Source organism: Giraffa tippelskirchi, chromosome 13 (genome assembly GCF_054371585.1).
Source record: "Giraffa tippelskirchi isolate mGirTip1 chromosome 13, T2T-mGirTip1v1.2.pri, whole genome shotgun sequence".
NCBI lineage: Eukaryota > Metazoa > Chordata > Mammalia > Artiodactyla > Giraffidae > Giraffa > Giraffa tippelskirchi.
Window position 1 is genome coordinate 89157064 of NC_137287.1, and position 21056 is coordinate 89178119.

Below are 21056 nucleotides of genomic sequence, written 5' to 3' on the forward strand. Positions count from 1 at the left end.
GGGCAGAGGTGATGGAAAGCTGGGCAACCAGCTGTCTCGGCAATGGTGATGCTGGCCACAAGGGAGGACAGGGCAGCAGGGGGGAGGGCTCCCTGCCCCCAAGAGGGCGGCATGGCAAGACAGCCCCTTGGTGCCCGTCATTGGCGTGTTCGGTGCCCATCTGCGTGTTCGGTGCCCATTGGCATGTTCAGTGCCCATTAGTGTGTTTGGTGCCCGTCGGCGTGTTCAGTGCCCATTGGTTTGTTTGGTGCCCATTGGCTTGTTCGGTGCAGATTGGCATGTTCTGTGCAGTTGGCGTGTTTGGCGCAGGTCTGGGCTGCGTCTCTGACTCTGGGGCTGGAGCTCTGCCAGAACAGAGGGCTGGCTGGGCGAGGAGCTCAGGGGAACCCACCCTGCACTGCCTCAGGGGCTTGTCGCTCACAACACGCAAGCATCTCACAGAGCTCAGCCCTGAGCAGGGGAGGCATCCTGCGCACCATCCTTGTATCGGGACCTGTTCTCCTGCCTCCTCCTCCTTCTGCTCATCTATGAGCACTGTCCCCTCTGAGGTGACACAAGAAGTCCCCCTCATCCACTTCCTCATCAATGGGGGAGAAGGTTTTGCAGTTAAAGGCCCTCAGTCCGCACAGGGTCCCTAGTCAGAGCTCGGCACTTGTAAGTCTCTGCTCAGACAAGGGCGTCCTCATCTCATGGCACCTCACGTAGAATCCACTGTTTGCCTCAGGAGGTCATGTGTCCACTAGGGGTGGACTCGGGGTGCTGGAGGGGTTCTGGACAGTGAACCAAACAAATGCACTAGGACGGAGCCCTCATGTCAAATCACAGCCAGGAGCCAGGGTCTGTCCGCCCGTCCACCCCTCTACCCATTTGTCCACCTGTCCATCCTCTCATCCATCCAATGAGCAGTTCTCTGACTCTGACAAGCACAGAGCATGGACAGGCCCAGCAGGTATTGGTCTGGTCCCCACAACTCAGCCACGTGAGGGACAGAAACCACTGAATGGGGAAGCCCAGGGGCAGCTGTTTCTCCTGCTACCTCTGCCCCCAATTCCTTCATTAATTTTCAAATGTTTTACTGCACATTCTAGGAGCAAATTGGAGGGGTTGGCCCATTATCTCCCCGTGTCTCGCCCCCCAAAACAGCCTCAGATGAAACACAGTGCGGACAGGGGCGAGTGTTTGGTGTTGACATGAGTCCTGGCCCAGAGCGTGGTGGCCCTGCTGTCCCTTCCTGACGCCCCCACCTGTCTCTTCCCCTCTCCTCCGCCCGGCATCTCCACCTCGCCTGTAGCTCTGACCCCCCAACACCTCCCAAGAAAGCCCCTCGGCCCCTCTCAGGCCAGGTGACCTGGGCTGCCCATGAAGGCCTCCTTCCTCTGCCCGATGCTGTCTAGTGAGCAGAGCCCTTCCTCCAACTCTGCTATGCACACACGCCCACACACACACACACACACACCTGCGTGAGGGCTGAAGGATGTCAGTGAGCCCGCCGTGACGCCATTCCTTTCACGTTGTCAACCCTGCGCTCTCGAGATGTGGGAACCGGGCGGCACCACTGCTTTGTAACAGTCGTTTGACTCCAGAGTGCGGCACATCAGTGAAAGCTGCTGCCGCTAAATAATTCTTCCCTGACAGTCGGCTAACACCCACCCAGATGACGGAGGGTGCGGAGCAGCGGGAAGCTGCAGCCCATCCATCACCCCGGGCTGTCCTACAGCGCGTCTCCCGCTCCCCTTTCAGCACCAGGCAACCTGCAGGGCCTTATTAAGTCCAGAGCCCACCCTGGACGTGGTCTAGATTCAGAGACTCCAGGGTCCCTGTAGACACAGCTCCACTGCCTCCTCTGCCTAGGCGTCTATGCTGTCTGCAATGCATCCTTTCCACTCATGCCGGTTCTGGTCACCAGGGTCATGACCTGTCATGACCACGCTGCCAGCACCTGTGGCAGGAGCCATGTCCCCGGCCCTGCTGTGCACACCCCCAGGAAGGGCTATGAGGCCCCAGCCTGAGTCTGGACCAGGTTGAGGGGGTTGGGGGGCAGCGTTCACCCTGGAGAGGCCCGGCCTCTGGCCCTGGGATCTCCAGCTCAGGATTTGGTGCTCTCTGCCCCGGGGGCAGGCTCGGTGCACAGAACACCTGGGATCTTGTTCTATGGTTCGCCCGCCAGGCCCGCCAATACGGTCAGTCTGTGGTGTGGGACTTCTGGCTGCAGGAGGCCCAAGATCAGGCATCTGTGGTGATGATGCCATGCAGGCGGGTCAGGACCTGCCCTGGGTTGTTCAGCCTCAGCCCAGACCAGATCTCAGCGGGGCTGGCTCAGTGGGTCAGAGGCTCTGCCCATCCTGAGGACAACTCTGAGCAACTCAACCTCCCAGGAACCCCTCAGCTCAGACCCCAGGGACCCACCCCCAGGGACCCCTGCCCTCAGCACCCAGACACCACCCTCCTTGGACAAGGGAGGCATCTGTCCCTCCAGGCTGAGCGCCCCTGTCCAGCAAGAAAGATAGTCATTTAGGCTGGTTTTGGCCTTGAGTCTGAAGCAGTTCTGAAGAATAACATTCTCAATGCAGATTAAAATCACGGGCATGTTGGATTTCTACCACCTCCTCAACACGAGGGGTGTCTCAGAACCAGGCTGGTCCTTCCCTTCAATTTCACGAGATCTATCTTCAGGTCTCTTTGCCAGAGTAACAAGAACACAACTTTATTAAATTCTCTACCGCCCAGCGCAGGCCTGAGTGAGTGGACACTGTGCAAACACCACTGTTGAGGTGCCCGCGGAGATCAGGGGGAGGTGGGGGCCCAGCCTGAAGCTCAGATTTCCTCTAGGTTCACAAGAAGTGTGGAAGCAATAACAAGACCATGACAGAATATAAATGCTCGTTAGCTGGAACATTGTTTAAAAAAGAAAAAGGTAAAAAATCACAAGACATGTGTCTCTGTGGTCTTCATTCCTCACCCCTGGCATGAGAAGACTGGGATTCACAACAGTATTAAATTCCGCCAGAAAGCCTTGTTTCTCAGTGCTTCTGCTCTGTGGAAACAGAAGAGCATCAGTCACGTGATGGAGAAGAAAATGACTGAAAGTTACTGTGATGCTGGCGGGGAGGGGAGGGGAGATGGTGACACACGGCCCCTCTTGTGAAAACCACAGGCTTGTCTTGCTCCGAATTCTTTCACCCTCAGTGATGTCCTTTTTTTGTTTGTTTTTCTTTCTTTTTTTAAATTTCCATGTCAGGCTGCGGTGGTACTAACAGCGTCTGAAAGATTCAGTCAAAGCAAGCAGCACACTTTCTCCCCAAGTTTGGGATGGTGTGTCTTTGAAACCAGCTACAAAGGCTGCATGCTGATCGAGCCCTTTGCAGGTCCTCCCAGGGAGCGGACAGCCCAACCAGGCCTGTCCATTGATCAGGTGCCCAGAGCACCTTCTCTGCTCCCTGGTGGCACAGCTCTCTGCTGGGAGGGGGAGCCGAGGTACATGTAACATCATGGAAATAAAAATGCCTCCAGAGGTCAGCCCTTTACTGCAAACTTGGATCCGAGCTCCCGCACACGCTTAGGCTGTGGAATTAGACCTGGGGCTGACTGCACCTCAACCTCAACAGCCGCACTTGGGGACACGACAGAGCCCCTCCCCTGCTGCCCGGCCACATCACAGGTTGTCTGGTTTCACACCCCTGCTGACCTCCACCCTAACCGCAGAATATTCACTAGTGTCACCTCGACAGATCAGCAGGAGTGGGTCCTCAGATTTCAAATGGGCCTGAATTACAGATTGTGGAAATCACACTCACTCAGCTTTGAGACGGCTCAACACCATCCAAGGTGTTTTCCCCTGAGGACACCCCAAAAATGTAGGGGGACCCTGTGAGGCCCCCTCTTGAGCCCCAATGGCCTCACTCTCCAAATGCTCCAGCCGGCTCTGCCCTGGCCACGTGTCCACCACCAGGTCTGTAGGGGCCCATGGTCCCAGCAGCCCGGCTCTGCCCTGGCCACGTGTCCACCACCAGGTCTGTAGGGGCCCATGGTCCCAGCAGCCCATCCACCTCCCTTTCAGTGTTTCGTGCTTGGCCATGGCCATTCTCCCCAAGGCGAGGCCATGATTGTCCAGGAAGCCTCCTTGCATTCAACTCCTTGGCTCCATCTGTGATCTGTGGCCACAGACACCCTCTTGTGGTCCTTGAGGAGGAAAGAGTAGCCTTCTATCCTCCTGCCCATCCAGCCAGCGCTGGCCTTCCCCACGTCCTCATCTCCTCAGTAGAAGCACTGACTGCCGGACAGGAGTGATGGGTCCCCTGGCTGCTGTTACGCACACATACCCTGGCCCCTGTCTCCAAAAACCTCTGCAGTGAGGCTGCTGAAGCCTCTGTAGATGCTAACAATACACTTGTGTGTTGACACAGTGTACACACAATGTGTACACAATATAACTTATATGATAGAGTCTGTACAATGTACACACAGTGTCTACACAATATAACTTATACAATCTATACAATGTATACATAATGTCTATACAATATAATTTATATGATACAATTTGTACAAGGTACACACAATGTATACACAATATAGCTTATATGATACTATCTGTACAATGTATACAAAATATAATTTATATATTTTTGTACAATGTACACTCAATGTGTACACAATGTAATTTATATGATACAATCTGTACAAAGTATACCCAATATAATTTATATGATACAATTTGTACAATGCACACACAATATAACTTATATGATACAATGTATACACAATATAATTTATGTGATATAATTTGTACAACTGTATACTCAATGTGTACACAATTTAATTTATATGATACAACCTGTACAAGGTACATACAGTATCTACAAAATATAATTTGTACAACACAACCTATATGATGTATACACAATGTATATACAATATAATTGTACAATACAATATACACTTGTACACTTAAGCATGATGGATGTAATGTACCATCTATATTTATATAATATCCCCAGCATCTGAATTTCTACTACAAAAAGTTTGATACAATTGAAGTTAGAAGAGATAAATGTGTCTTTAAACCTGTATGTTCCCCATACAGTGTTTGGTGTCTTCAAATACAGTTAACGTGAGTGTTGATCAATTAAGCAGAGGCTGTAAACCAAGCTTCCCCACTTGCTCATGATTCCACAGCCACGACTGACACTGGCAATGCCGGGATGACCCATAGTGATGTGAGGGGAGGATATGTATCACACACTGACTATGTCACATGTTGCTGTACACAGTTAACATATAATAGCACATCTGAGCCTCACAGAACCATGGAGGGGGCACCACTCATGTTCCCATTGTGCAGACGCGAGCCTGAGGGGCAGAAAACCGAAACTCTCTGGCCAAAGTCTGGCTGGTGAAGCTGGGAGGAGGATCACAGGAAAGTGGAGGGCAGAGACCTTCCATCAGGCTCCAGGCTGCCCTCCCTGAGTTCCCAACACTTTTACAGGTTTGTCGAGGAAACGGACCCACCTAAACAATAGGGCAGCGCGTGGCCTGTCATAGTGGGAGGGACACAGAGTGGGCCAGGGCAGGAGGACCAGCAGCAGAAAGGGGCTCCCAGGTAAGGGCCCCCAAAACATCAGAGCAGGGGAGCAAGCTGACTCCCTCACGAGAAGATCACCTTTGTCAGCACAGAGCCTGCCCTTGGCTGTGTAGACAACAGGCTTTGTGGGGAGGGCCTGGCCCCCTCTTCCTTGGGGACACGTTGTCACAGTGAAGAGGACTGACAGCAGAAAAAACATGGCAACTGGAAGGAAGCCCACATGCAAAGAGCCAGAGGAGGCAAAAGGGATCATCCCCGGGGGGACAGCACCTCCACCCACGGAGCTGGGGCCTGCACAAGATGGAGGGCAGGTGCCCAGTGGCCATTTGCCTCTGCCCTGCCCCCAGGGAAGGACTGTGGGGCAGCCCTGCTCCGCAGAGGTCCCACTCCCTTTCTACTTGGCCATGAACACCCTGTTGTCTCAGGAGACTGTCCTTGAGCAAGAAGCAAACTAACACCATTCTCATCAGAAGCTGATGGCGCCCCACCCCTGTGCTCAGGGTTAGGAACCCTTCCTCAACTCCACATGTGCACTCAGGAGAGCAGGGACATGTCATCAAAGGACACTCCATCCCTCTTCTGAGTGACCAGGACACTGTGCCCGTAGAAAGCCCTCCTTCTAAATGGATGTGTTGGCTGGACAATTGTCAAAGTTTGCCACAAAGCCCCTCTACCCGGGGCTGGTTGGTATTTGGGCCGCTTTGATGGTATTTGTCTTTTGTAATCAAAGCAGATGGGAGGCAAGCAGCCCAGGGGCCGTGTGGGCAATTACATGAACCAGGACAGGGACAGACAGAGGCTCTGATGGCTCCCGGAGGAAGGGGGCCAACAACAAGGCCCCCGCCTGCTTCCCTGAGTCAGCTCAGCAGAGGTGTGGCTGTGCCAGCGTCGACCCTGCTGCAGACCGGATCTCACCCACTTTTTTCCAGGCAGAGAGTTGGCTTCAGGGAAAAGCTGCTGTGAGCTGCATGTGACCCTGCAGACAGGCTGGAGGGTGGCAGGGGGCAGTGCGGGGAGTGGTCAGCCAGGAAAGAGAGACTCCAACAGACAGCAAAGCCATGAGCCATCTAACCAAGAATTGAAAAGAGTCTCAGGAGGGAACGATGCTTTGAATTCAGACTATGGAACCACAGAAACTTCTGGTGACTGGAGATGAATCCAGACTGACGTGAATGTCCAGGTGGGCAGCTGGCAGATCCCAGCCTCCAAGCCCTACAGACAGCATCTGCCCGCCACTCCCCAGGCTGAATGGCTGGGACAAGAGAGCAAGGAAAGTTGTCTCCTTCCAGCCTAGAAACCGTTGGCCCCACCACTCCGTCCGCTCTGAGAAACATGAGGAAGCCTCCCAGGGGCCTGGATTATCACCAGCTGTCGGTCAAAGGAGCGAGCCGTGGCCTGTGGGGAGCCACCCAAAATGGGAAATTCACGCAATGAAAAAATTCCACATCGTTATAGACAACACTTTGGATGGCCAGTTGGGCCTGATTCAATTGGGCAGTTGGGCCTGATTCAAAAAAAGTCAATCTTTGGTTACATATAAAACTCACAAAACAGGTCTTTAAATAAAAAGGGATAAATCTCTTGGAGTTCATTCTGAAACGGCCAGGCTCTGGGCTCTCCTGAGTCTGGCTCTGCTGTCAGGCCACCTGCTCTGTCTTTGTGGTCAAGGGGAGCCCAGCAGAGTGGGGAGGGGCTGCCGTGTGCAGTAAAGGCCACGGCCCCCGAGAACAGCTGATGAAGAACAGAAGTAATGAGCCGAAACTTCCCGAAAGTAATTCTTCCCCAGACTAAGGACAATGATAAAACTCTGCCTGACATGGGCTACCCTCTGAGGACTAAGAAAAGGTAATTTTTTCTGCAGGGAACTTCTGTGGTCTTCTGAGGGTGAGTGGGCTGCAGGAAGTGTCTCTCCGAGAGGAACATGTCATAATTCACGAGCAGCTGAGCCTAAACGGAGTTGCAAAGGTCATTCTTACTTTATAACAAGAAGAAATATTCCAGGAACCCTCAACCATGTGGTGCCCATGGATCATAATACAGAATTATCTGCCTTTCTAAAGCAAGGACTCTGACTTTATGAATATTTGAGGGTTCACATGACGTGTGAGAAATCTGAAGGCGTCCAGTGAAAGGCACTGCTTAATATCCTTCAACTGCTTAACGTCCTTAATCTCCTTCAACTGCTCAGAGCATTAAATAGGCACCAAGTACGGAAAACCTGAACAAACAAAGATAAACATGATAAAATTCATTAAGTCACAGTGAGCATGAGAGACAGACAGGAAAATCATCACGATAACGAGGTAATTGCCTTAATGGAGACTCTGCAGCATTCCATTGGGGTGTGTCTGATTACTAAAGGGAGTGACATTTTAAATGCGTCACAGAGTCCCATGGTCTGGGAGCCTCCTCGGGGGATCTGACAGGAGCGCAGAGAGTAGTTCTGAAATGAACTGATGCTGCATTTATGCATTCTGTGAATTTGAATGATTGCGTGTTGGACTTTCTGAAAATAGGGGACACATCTAGAAATCACTGGATTTCACAACCAAATTATTTTTGAATAAGCGTTAATTGTGTTTTCATTCAAAATGAAGATATATGGAAACATGCTATGAATGGTCGTATTAACCACAGCAGCCAAATGTTAAGACCCACGTGGCAGGCAGTTTATTGTGATGCAAACATGTCTGAGTTGCTTGTGTTAAATAGGATGAGCCAGGCAAAGAGCTAGTTGCAGAAACAGTGAGAAAACTTGGGGCTGCAAATTTTGCTTTGATGACTTTTGAAATCCGAGAAAAGTGACAGAGTTCTTCCTGTTTAGATAGAAACTGATTTATTCTTAAGACATATCAAAATATTTCCTAAGGTTTAGAAAAGGCATAAATGACTGTCAAGGTTTGTTCATAGTCCCACCGATGGCTTGCCAATAGCAGGCCTACTGGCAAAGACATTGGTTTCCATGTATCCATTCATCCATCCATCCATCATCCTACACATCCCCAGGCAATGTGGCAGGTGCTGGGAACACACAGAAGTGTATAAGAGGAAGCTCTGGCCCTTGAGTGTTTTCTAAGGTGTGGCTCTGTATAAGGTTTGCCTGGGCACCATGTTTAAGAGCAGAACCTGGCCCTTACTCTGAAATCACCAAATCAGAATATCTTGGGCTGCATTTTAACAAGTACTCCAAATGATTCTTAGTCCTGCTAAAACTTCATAGTTAACATTGGGGAAGGGTGTAAGTGAGAACAAGATACAAAACCTTCAGAGACAAAGCTGGTGTGGAGGTAATTCCTGCTACACTTTGTCTACTTGTTACTGCTTGTTCCAGAACCTGAGTGATACGCACATCTGTTACGAGGGTTATCCGCACTTACAGAAGGACCACTGGGCTGCTTGGGTCCGGTTTCCTGTTTCACCAGGCAGGCAGCAGAGGCAGGAAGGGGCAGATTCAGGGTTCAGTTCAGCTGCCTTTAAGCCCCTTCCAATGGATGGTCACTGCAGCTCAAGCATGATAGAGCGGTGGTGCAGACAAAGGGGACAGATAGAGGGACAGGCAGGGGACAGACAGGGGAGACAGACTGGAGGACAGGCAGGGGGACAGACAGTGGACACACAGAGGAACAGATAGTGGGGACAGCTGGCCCCTGACCTCCGTCTCTCGTCTCCACCATCCAGTGCAGACAGTGCAGCCCTGCCCACCTCATCTCAGGGGGGGTCTTCCCCGCCTATACACGGTGACCCGTGTGCCGCAATTCCCTGGCCCCAGCCTCCGTCCTCTGTGCTTTGTCTTTGTTTTCCTGCGAAGTTTTCTGTGTTCAACACAAATTCTCTGCCTGTTTACAAGTGTTAAATGTTGGCAGGATGAGAAAAAGCACAGAGATGTGAAGACAGTCATCTCGTGAGACCACAATCACTCTCATGACTCTGAGCTAGTCCACTGAGCACAGCAGTGGAGTCGACATGGTGGCCAGGACGTGGACCCAGGGCCCGGTGTCCAGGCCTGACTCTCGTTCGCCCGCGATGCCGTCTGCCCATTCCCACTGCCCTTGGAGGCTGGGAAGGTCAGTGTCCCGAGGCACGGGGCTCAGTGGGGGCAAATCCAGGTGCCTGGTGCACACGGGGATGCAGTCCCTCTGAGAATGCAAGGCAAAGCCTGGTTGGTGGAGTGTAGTGTAAAAAGGAACAATTACAGCACCAAAGTCACCAAAACCACAGAGCAAGAGCAGAAACTGAGCGCGCTCGGCTGGGCCAGGCATGTCGGGTGAGGTGGCGGTGGGTGAGAGACGGGCCAGCACTTCCCTCAGGGCTTGGGCCTGAGCTCTGAGATGCTCACTTGCGGCCAGGATGAGGGGCCTGTGCTGCCACCAGCAGGAGTGTCCGAGGGTTGGCTATGCAGGCATTTTCTTACCTTCTTCTAAGGACAGGCAGGAGACAGGGAACAGGGTGGAAAACTTAGAATCTAGGAAAGCGAAATGGTAACTATGAATCAGATCAATGACTTTTAGTCCATAAGTTAGCGAAACAAATTGTTTGAAAATCTGGGAATCTTTCTCAAATAAATTGATTCGTCCTGTCCAAATTCACTAAAGTAACCAGTTAGTCATTTCTGAATTGAACAGATAACATCACAGAACCAAAATTACAAAGACTTATAAAAGAGGCGGTGGGGTGGGTGGAAGGCTGTGGTCCTCAATGGCGCAAATCCCCCGCCTTCAACAGGCAAGCACCTGCACTGTCCTAGGGTCCTTTGAATTCTATGTCAAACCATCAAAAATACACCATTCTTGGTTGGAATATTTGACATCTATTAGACACTAAAATAACACCAATGGTTAAAAGCATTTCCAGGCTTCTCTCTGCAGATTTGGGATTTTAACTCTCAGGGTCCCTGATCTTCATGTTTACATGTGTTTAAGTGGAGAAATTGATAAATGACACTCTGAGTCTAATGGATCCACATCTTCTACAGCGTCCTGATGTTGACAAGATCAGCTTTTCTGGAAGCAAACAGCCCAAATGGCAACCACCATGTCTCCTGGAAAGGAGATTCCAAAAAAAAAACCCCTAGAAGCTTTCTAAGGAATTCTGAGTAGATGAGTCTATGGGTCCATATTGATTAGCACAGTGTGCTAAAGTCCTAAAGTATGGAAGGTGTCAGTCAGTTCAGTTCAGTGGCTCAGTCATGTCCAACTCTTTGCAACCCCATGAATCACAGCACACCAGGCCTCCCTGTCCATCACCAACTCCCGGAGTTTACCCAAACCCATGTCCCTCGAGTCGGTGATGCCATCCAACCATCTCTTCCTCTGCCGTCCCCTTCTCCTCCTGCCCCCAATCCTTCCCAGCATTAGGGTCTTTTCCAATCTTCGCATGAGGTGGCCAAAGTATTGGAGTTTCAGCTTCAACATCAGTCCTTCCAATGAACACCCAGGACTGATCTCCTTTAGGATGGACTGGTTGGATCTTCTTGCAGTCCAAGGGACTCTCAAGTCTCTTCTCCAACACCACAGTTCAAAAGCATCAATTCTTGTGCGCTCAGCTTTCCTCACTGTCCAACTCTCACATCCATACATGACTACTGGAAAAACCATAGCTTTGACTAGACGGACCTTTGTTGGCAAAGTAATGTCTCTGCTTTTAAATATGCTGTCTAGGTTGGTCATAACCTTCCTTTCAAGGAGCAAGCGTCTTTTAATTTCATGGCTGCAATCAACATCAGCAGTGATTGTGGAGCCCAAAAGGTTTAGACAGTTTCAAAACTTTGTATTTTAATCTCAGTAGTTTATAACAATTTTATTGAGATATAAATCAGGTAGCATAAAATTCTTCCTTTTAAAGTGGTGTGTGGCATATTCCCAGAGTTCTGCAGCCACCATTATGCCTAATCTTAGGACATTTCATCCTTAAAGCCCACCAGTACTTTCCCCTCCCCCAGGCCCAGCCACCACTTACCCACTTTCTCTCTCTTAGGATTTGCCTATTCTGGGTGTTTCATGTAAATGAAATCATATAATATGTGACATTGTCCGGCTTCTTTCATGGAGCATAATGTTTTCCAGGTCCATCACGCTGTACGATGTATTTAATTTATTTTTATGCCAAATGATACTCCATTTTTATGGATTTACCTAGTTTTATTTATCTGTGTAAGATAATCCTTATCTATGTGGGCTTTCCTGATAGCTCAGTTGGTAAAGAACCCATCTGCAATGCAGGAGACCCCGGTTCGATTCCTGGGTCAGGAATATCTGCTGGGGAAGGGATAGGCTACCCACCCCAGTATTCTTGGGCTTCCCTTGTGGCTCAGCTGGTAAAGAATCTGCCTGCAATGCGGGAGACCTGGGTTTGATCCTTGGGTTGGGAAATCCCCTGGAGAAGGGAATGGCTACCCACTCTAGTATTCTGGCCTGGAGAATTCCACAGACTGCATAGTCCATGGGGTCGCAAAGAGTCAGACATGACTGAGCAACTTTCACTTCACATTTATCCGTATGTTAGTCCATTCAGCATCTGGGCTGTTCCACTTTGGCTACTATGAATAATGCTACTGTGCACATTCTGGCGCACACGTCTGTGTGGACATATTTTTCATTCCTCTTGGGTAGATACCTCACTGTGGAACTGCTGTTTTGAAATGTATTTAACATTTTTAGAAACTTCCAAACTCTTTTCAAACTGACTGCATTGTTTTGCAGTCCCACTAGCAGCATATGAGGCTCTGATGTCTCCACAAGTGCGTCGTCTTTTTTTCAGCCACCCCGGTAGGTGGAAATTGCGTCTTATAGAAGTGTGGACTTGCATTGCTCTGATGACTGAGGATACTGAGTGCCTATCAATGTGCTGCATGCCGGTGCATCTTCTCTGGAGAAATACCTATCCAGACCCTTGAACTGTTTCCCTTGGGTCTTTCTTGCTGAGTTATAAGATGTGCCTCTGAAAGCAAGTGGGTCTGACACAAGCTATGGGTTTTGGTAGAGGCTCCTTGTTAGGCTGAGGAAGTTCCCGTCTGTCCCCCATCTGTGCAACGTATCTCACTATTTTTTAATTTGTGTATTTGTGTACGAGTAGCATGAATAGAATGGTTTATGTCATCTGGAAATGAATTAAAACGCATATGGGAAGTGAATGTCCAAAACAACTTCAGGCGTCCTCATTATAATCAGAAAGTCTGGACATCCCTGGGTTCCAACACAGCATCGGCAAGGCCATGCTGGCGGACCGCTCGCCCTGGGAAGGCCATCCCCACACACGTGCTCCAGTCTGCCAACGTCTGTCCACACCTGACCAGAAACCAGGAGAGCGCATGGCTGACTGGAAACCGGGTAAGCACGTGGCCTAGTGGACCCGCCTGTGTCCCTCCTGGCTGCAGATACGAGAAAACCAGGATGAGGCTCCGTGACCATCCAGTCAGCCCCTACTTGTCCAGAAATACCACGTAAGGAAGTGTCCTTCCAGGGGGACACTGGACACTGACCCTACCCCTTCAGTCCTGGAAAGTACTCCCTAGGATGGGTCCTAAGGCCCCAGTCACAGGTCACCATCCTGGGTCTTCTGAACCTGGTCGTGCCCCACTCCCTGTGCTTGGCTGGCCCAGGACACCCAGCATCGGGGCTGGCGCGTGGCTGGGAAGCCACCATGTGTGGGCCTCAAAGGGGCCGAGAGGCAGGGCTCTGGTGCAGTCACTGAAGTGCCAGGGTGCCGTGCATGGGAACTGTGCATCTGCACGAGTGTGCGGAGCAGGGAGTCAGGCAGGAGCTGATGGGGCAGGAGCCGTGCCTGGAAGGACTGTGGCTGAGACACGGACAGAGGGCAGTGCGGTCAGCGTGCGGGCCTTTGCAGACAATCTTGCTGCCCGGAGCCAAGACTCCTCACTAGGTAAACAGTGGCTCCAACACTGGAAATGTGAGTGAGCTCAGTTTCCAGTCTGAAATATTTTGAACACATGATGCATTTTAATAGATTTAATTATTTAAACTTTTAAGGATCACTGGAACAGATTTAATAGTAGAAATTTTTCTTATTGTTTTATTCCCACTTTCATAGTTGTGAATGCCTGGATTTCCATTTAGAAATAGTCTGACAGCTTTTACATCTCAACTGGCAGCCAGCTCAGAATTCGAGGCGGCTGCCAAGGGCTCTCTGTCATGATGAAATGCAATATTGTGGCGTTTTGCTAAACCCTTTCTCTACAAAGCTGCCAGCGGCTGCACGCCTGCGAATGTGAACTTTGTGCCGAATCCGAATCGGTCCAGCCCAATGGGTCTTGAATTAGCAAAAGGACGGCCCTCTGCAGCCCCCGCCCTGGGGCTGTCTCCTGATGAACAAAGTGAAGGCAGAGTTTCAGTGCGGAGCTCCTGGGGTGGGTTTGACACACACTCTGCTGGGAAGTGGCAGGATATCTCCACATGTTACAGACCATCAGGGGGCTGGGCCCTGCTCCGGGAAGATCTACAAAAAAGCATGATAACAGCAACATTGAAATCCGTGACATGGTTTGAACTGTTCAACAACAAAACGGAGAGAGCACTGGCTGGTGTGGGGGTGAGGGGCCAAGCCCTGCGTGGTTTGTTCCATGAGCGTGTGGAGTGCAGGCCTCGCTCTCGTGATGCCCCAGCTACTGAAAGGGCACAGAGGGGCCCGGGGGTCCACGGATTCCTTAACGGACCATGGCCTGGAACCGTCCTCTGAAGCTGATGAGTCCTTTCTCATTGGGGTTGCTGGCAGCTACCGTGACCCTCACAAACCCCCAGGGTTCCCGACCCCACCCCATGGAAGCAAACTTACAGCCCCAAGGGCTTATCTCCGCACAAGTGGTGTCCAGTTTTCACGGTTCCTGGGACTCTGAGTGCAGGTCCTCACAGTTCTCGGACTCGGTTACATCCACACCACCTGCCCTCAAGATACATTATCCTGCACCTAGAATCCTGACAGTGTCTGAGTTGGTACAGTTCTTAACTAAACCCTACCAGTTGAACCTGGACCAGTCATTGTTCTCCACTTGAGGGAGGGCATTCTGCCTTCACTAGGGTCAGCCTGGGCCAGGGTTCCAAGACTGGCCTCATGGAAAGGCCAGCTCACACCAAAGTGACACCTGTGTGATGTCATGGAAACATGCAGGCGCTGGCCCCTCCATCTGGCAGATTTATTTACTCAGATAAATCACAACTTCTCTCTCTTAAATTCAGCTCTCCAGGGAGCCTCATTTTGAAATTTACTTATTAACAGAGACCTGCTGTGTTCTCTGTGGACTGGGGATGGGCAGGGAGCCTACACGGGCCTGGCACTCAACAAGGACGAGGTGCCCATGGTCAGTAATCTCAGAGACATTCACGCACATCCGTGCGGGGATTCCACCCTGGGAATACATCCAAAGAAAATAATTTGCATTGGTGAAGGATAAGACAAGATGGTTCTGTCTACCAGCCAGGAATTGAACCATACCAACTGGTGGTATTTATCCTCTAGTCCCCAAGGGTCAGGGTGTGACAGGAACCAATGACACAAGTTGAAGACACTCAGGCCCAGGACAAAGGGGAAGCAGGGGTGCACAGTCACCAGCCCCCATAAAAGGAAAAACACCAGCTGTCAGCCCATCAGATGCAAGAGGCACCTTTGCAGTGAGTTCTTATCAACAGAGCTACTACGTTCATGATCATTTTGTTGGAGATTGTGCTAATCCATCATCATTGGCTGCATATATCTTTTGTCCCTTTTTTTTTATTTGATTATGATGAAGGATTTTTGAAGCAGAGAAACTTTTAATTTCCATACAGTTAGAACTGGTCATGGAACAACAGACTGATTCCAAATTGGGAAAGGAGTATGTCAAGGCTGTATATTGTTGCCCTACTTATTTAACTTATATGCAGAGTACATCATGAGAAATGCTGTGCTGGATGAAGCACAAGCTGGAATCAAAACTGCTGGAAGAAATATCAATAACCTCAGATATGCAGAATGACACCACATTTATGGCAGAAAGTGAAGAAGAACTGAAGAACCTCTTGGTGAAGGTGAAAGAGGAGAGTGTAAAAGTTGGCTTAAAACTCAACATTCAGAAAACTAAGATCATGGTATCCGGTCCCATCACTTCTCAGTAAATAGATGGGGAAACAGTGGAAAAAGTGAAAGACTTTGTTTTGGGGGGCTCCAAAATCACTGCAGATGGTGACTGCAGCCATGAAATTAAAAGACGCTTACTCCTTGGAAGGAAAATTATGACCAACCTAGACAACATATTAAAAAGCAAAGATGTTACTTTGCCAACAAAAGTCCATCTAGTCAAAGCTATGGTTTTTCCAGTAGTCATGTATGGATGTGAGAGTTGGACTAAAAAGAAAGCTGAGCAGTGAACAATTGATGCTTTTGAACTGAGGTGTTGGAGAAGATTCTTGAGAGTCCCTTGGACTGCAAGGAGATCAAACCAGTCCATCCTAAAGGAAATCAGTTCTGAATATTCATGAGAAGGACTGATGCTGAAGCTGAAACTCCAATACTTTGGCAACCAGATACGAAGAACTGACTCATTGCAAAAGACCCTGATGCTGGAAAAGATTGAAGGTGGGAGGAGAAGGGGATGACAGAGGATGAGATGGTTGGATGGCATCATCGATTCGACAGATGTGAGTTTGAGTAAACTCTGGGAGTTGGTGATGGACAGGGAAGCCTGGCGTGCTGCAGTCCATGGGGTCACAAAGAGTCAGACATGACTGAGAGACTGAACTGAACTGATGTAGTCAATCTGTTGGATATATCATTTATTCTCTGCTTGGAAAGATCTTTTCCACCCAACCTGGGGAGCCTGGTAAACACTCACTGTGGTTTACCTCAGCTATTTTTATGCTTTATCCCAGCCACATATTTCAAGGTGTGAGCCAAAGGCAGGATACTGCTTGCTTACCATCATCCTGGAAACCTTTGTGAGGACTTTCCTCCCTGCCTCTGACATTCTTCCCTCCAGTGCATTTGTACATGTGATGCAGTCTGTCCCAGGTGTATAGGTCCGGGCTTGCTCTCAAGCTGGTTTCCCAAGGTGTACTCGCTGTTACTCTCTGGGGTGTGGCAGTCTCTGACCCTCTGCTGGCAGTTTCTAGGATTTTCCTCCTGTTCTTCAGCCAGGACTTGGGAAGGCGCCATCTGGCCGACATCAGAAATCAAGGCCGTGTTTCTCAGCTGCTGGAGCTGGCCACATCCACTCTGCGACTTTCCGTTGCAGCAGTGTCTGTGGGCCCGCTGGGGTTGGCGAGGGTGATGGGGAGACACCTCCACGGTCAGGGTGGGACCCGTTGGTCCTCCTCTGCTCACAGTGACAAGAGGTGCACTTGGTCACTCATTCTGACACGTGGCAGCACTTCAGAATTCACAGATGTCTCCCACAAAGGGACCAACGTGTGCAGAGTGAGGGACCGCCCCTGCCCTGTCAATGGGGGAACCGGTACCAGGAGAGGCCCCCCTACACCCCCAGGTGCCAACACCCTGCAGGCCTGGGCAGGCATTTACTGAGCCCTCAGTCCACGAGGGGGTGGAGAGTGACGAGGTGTCCCACCCACAGCCCCGGAGGTCCCAGCCCAGCGGAGCCTCACAGTGGTGACAGGGACGGTGACAGATTCTGGGTTCTGTCCACCTCGTCCTCCAAGCTGTGAGGATGAGCCCAGATGGGCCCCTGGTCCTGCCTCATCCTCCAGCTTTGTGTCCTGGCAGCAGCAGCTCCACCTTCTCTGGGGGCAGGTTTGTGTCGGGTCTTCCTGCTCCCAGGAAACTCCCACAGCAATGAACACTGGAAGGCGACATGCATGTTCGTTTGTCTACAGAGTCATGGTATATTCTTCACCGAATGCACCTCTCAGATGGGCAAAACCTAGACATGTGAGCAGCAAACATTTCAAACCAGTTTCGGACAGAGTGCGGCCTCTCCTGGTACTCATGTTTCCATGGGCGGGGGTCAGCAGGAAGCCCTTGGGGTTTCGGGGCCGTGGAGGGTTTCAGAGTGACAGCCCCCGCCCGAGACCATGGTGTGGCCCAGGCTGAGGAAGCCACATCCCATGGGGGATGGGAGCATGGGGGGGCTGCAGTGAGGGGTGCTGCCCACCCATGGGGGCCAGAGCCAGGAGGAACTGGCCAGCTCCACCCCTGGCCCCCAGCTCTGCCCACCCCTGCTGTCAGGGCCCCTGAGCCACACGGGAGGTCCATGGGAGGCCCCCCTCCGATGATCGGGTACTCAGGTTACCCACCCAGAGGGCACTGAGGACTCCTGGAGAACCCAGATCTGAAAAGGGCACCCAAGAAAGGGGCATCTCCTGGAGGGTGAGCTGATTGACACAAAGGGTCTCCCAGAGCCCATAGATCTAAGTCATGTTCACTCAGGGTTTTACCTTCCAGGGTTCTTCCTTCCCTGGAAATAGTCATATCGTGAATCCCCTCTGGAGATCATGTGCCCCCCAGACGCTCCTCCATGCCTCTGGCTCTGGGCTGCTGGTACCAGCGTGGCTGTCAGGACCACGCAAGCGGGTGGGTAGGCTCCTGCAGGGATTAGATTTCACCCCAGGTGCAGAGGACTGGTGTGGTCACCATTTTTAAATCTCATCTGCCTGTCTCCAATACCATTTTTCTTAATAAAAGCAGAAAAGTAAGATGCAAGCACAAGGGAGAAAAATGCAGACCATAGAAACCGGCTCCAGGGACAAGCAAAGCTGGGACCCAGCACAAGATGCTGGCAGGAGGCACCCATCACAGAATTGCTAAAAACGGAATTATTTTATTTCGTGAAGCAATGCCCATAAAAATGATTTTCCTTCTAGCCTGAGCTTGGCAGCCTGAGAGGAAATGGACCAGATCTTAGACGGGGCTTTAACCAGGAGAAAAATGGTGAGGTTGCACTCTGCACGGCAGTGCACACGCCACATACATGCCCAGCCCTGCAGCCTGGGCTTCAGACACAGAGCCAGCACCGCACGCATTCACAGCAAAACCACCTGAAAGCTGCCACTTCAGCATTTCATTTCCGGGGCTAAATGCAACGAAAATATAGCTGAGTTTTAGCCAAACGATGTTTTCATTAATGCAGAAATAGAGATTTCAGAAGCTCCCCACCCCCCACCCCTCGCATTACTTTCTTTAAGTCCAGGCTAGGCTCTCAGGGGGCCCCTCTCCATGAGGTTCCTTGGGCTTTGTCCTGTTCTTTGCTTCCCAAGTACAAAGAATCTAACAGCACCACTGACTTTAAACAGTGCAGGGTGGGTTGTTCGATGATGCTCCACATGGCAGGCCTGGCATCAGGTGAGCCACGGCCCCGTGGCCTCAGGGGAGGCCAGGCTCCAGGGCCCCTTAGCCATCGCAGTCCTGCAGCTGGAAGGGATGCAGGAACAGACTTGTAAGTGGAAATGGATTCACTTTAGAAACGAAATAACAACTGGGAGTGTCTGCACTTCTCAGTCTGAGCAAGGATGAAATTAAGAACTGCAGAGTTCATACTCAGCTTAAAAAAAAATTAAACTTGTAACATTAATTGCTCCTGAACATTTGTGAGTGCCTAAAATTCTGCCATAAAAGCTTTAATTTCTATGCAGAGCAGATAGGATGATTGAGTTATAATTAAAATGGTAATTATACCTTTAATGCTTCATATTTGACTTTTCAAAAAATTGTTATGTTCCAAGAAAAGCTATTTAAAGATCAGAAGAAAATGTTTGAAAAATGAATGTATTCAAGACATTTTAAATCTTTTAAAATCCAGTTATTGATTTTTACATGCTTTCAAGTGTAGTCTAAAACATTTTCTTCATTTATTTTGGTCGATGGAAATAATAAAAAATCATTGGAACGTGAAAAGCTTAAACGAAGGCAATATTCTGGAGGTTGATATTTAATGTGATAAATATTTGAAATGTTGGGGGCACCAGGGAGGGGCTCAGGCCTGACCCCCGGCCACTGGGAACCCCACCAATGGCAGGGAGCCACCTGGGTGCCCCTGCTGGCTGAGACGGGCCCCTCCGGGCTCAGCACTGAGAATGTGACATTTCCTCTGATCCCTCATTGACTGCTGAGAGGTGAAAAAGAACACCTAGAGCCATAAATCAAATGTCAGGAGGAAGTCTGGTGGAACCATATCAATATCTCACCACATCCGGCGTGCCGGGCACCAAGGGAACGCAGGCCCGACCAGCACTGGCATCCAGGGCGCCGTGCCTGGGGCAGCAGCCAGCAAGCTGGGGAAAACCAGGGGACCCTGGGCTCAGGCCGTCCTGACGGCAGCAGACGTGTGCAGAGACCCCGTGGGGAGATGACTTGCAGGACTACAGAGGGGACCCCCCGAGGAGCAGGTGATGGAGGTGGGGGCTCTGGAGCATGTCCATGCAGTGGGGCAGCTGGCCTGCGCTTGTCCAGTCGGGGAGGACAGGGAGGCCGTCTAAAGAGCTGATGTCCTGTGGCCTCCCCACCACTGTCTTCCTCTCATCACGAGGCAGAAGAAGAGTGTTCTAGGAAGTTCTACACTAACAGCAAAAGGCGAGGGAGCAGAGAGGCCCTCGGGGAGCTGCCCAGACATGGCGCCCACTGGATCAGTTTGCTTCCCTGGAGAATTTCTGCACCTTCCAGGGATCTAAGGGAACTTCCGCGGCCGCTGTCTGACTTGTTTGTGGCTGGGCCTCTCTCATCCTTGTGAGGCGGGTCATCCACACATCCAGGGAATCTCACGTCAGCTGAGGAGCGGCCCGCGCCCAGCACATCTGGCCCTGGGGTCTGCCGCCCCTCCCGGGGCCTCGCCACTCAGGGTGGGTGAGGGGCAGCCAGACAGGGCCTGGGGGAGGTTGTCCCAGGAAGAAGGGGGCCAGGACGGGAGGGACGGCGCTGGGGTGGACACCTCTGGTCAGCTGCTGTCCCCAGTTTTTAGGATTTCCTCCCAACCTCCTGGGGGGCAGACGTGGCCTCCACATGTGGGAATGAGCAGGCTACAGGCAGGGTGGGCACTGGGTGCCTAGGGGAGCCCTCGTTGCAGAAACAGGGGACAGGTGTCAGAGGAAGCACTGCTTCTTGGTGTTGCTGACTGCACCCCGTCTGTGGACACTCGTCCCCCGTCTGTGGATGCATGTCCCTGTCTGTGGACATTCATCCCTCATCTGTGGGCACACGCCCCCCGTCTTTGGACGCTCGTCCCCCTGTCTGTGGACGCATGTGACCCCGTCTGTGGACACACATCTCCCGTCTGTGAACGCTCACCCCCCCTTATCTGTGGACACACGTCCCCCCGTCTGTGGACAGTCATCCTCTGTCTGTGGACACACATCCCCCATCTGTGGATGTATGTCCCCCATCTGTGGATACATGTCTTTCGTCTTTGGACGCTCGTCCCCCCATCTGTGGACACACGTCCCCCATCTGTGGACACATGTCCCTCGTCTGTGGACAGTCATCCCTCATCTGTGGACAGTCATCCCCCATCTGTGGACATGCTTCCCCCGTCTGTGGACACATATGT

The 21056-nt window shown here is 51.1% G+C and overlaps 1 protein-coding gene across 1 annotated transcript in view; it reads left to right on the forward strand.

The window, feature by feature from the left end:
* Positions 1-21056, forward strand: part of ADARB2 (adenosine deaminase RNA specific B2 (inactive)) — a 227355-nt gene that overhangs the window by 172873 nt on the left and 33426 nt on the right. The window lies entirely within an intron of this gene.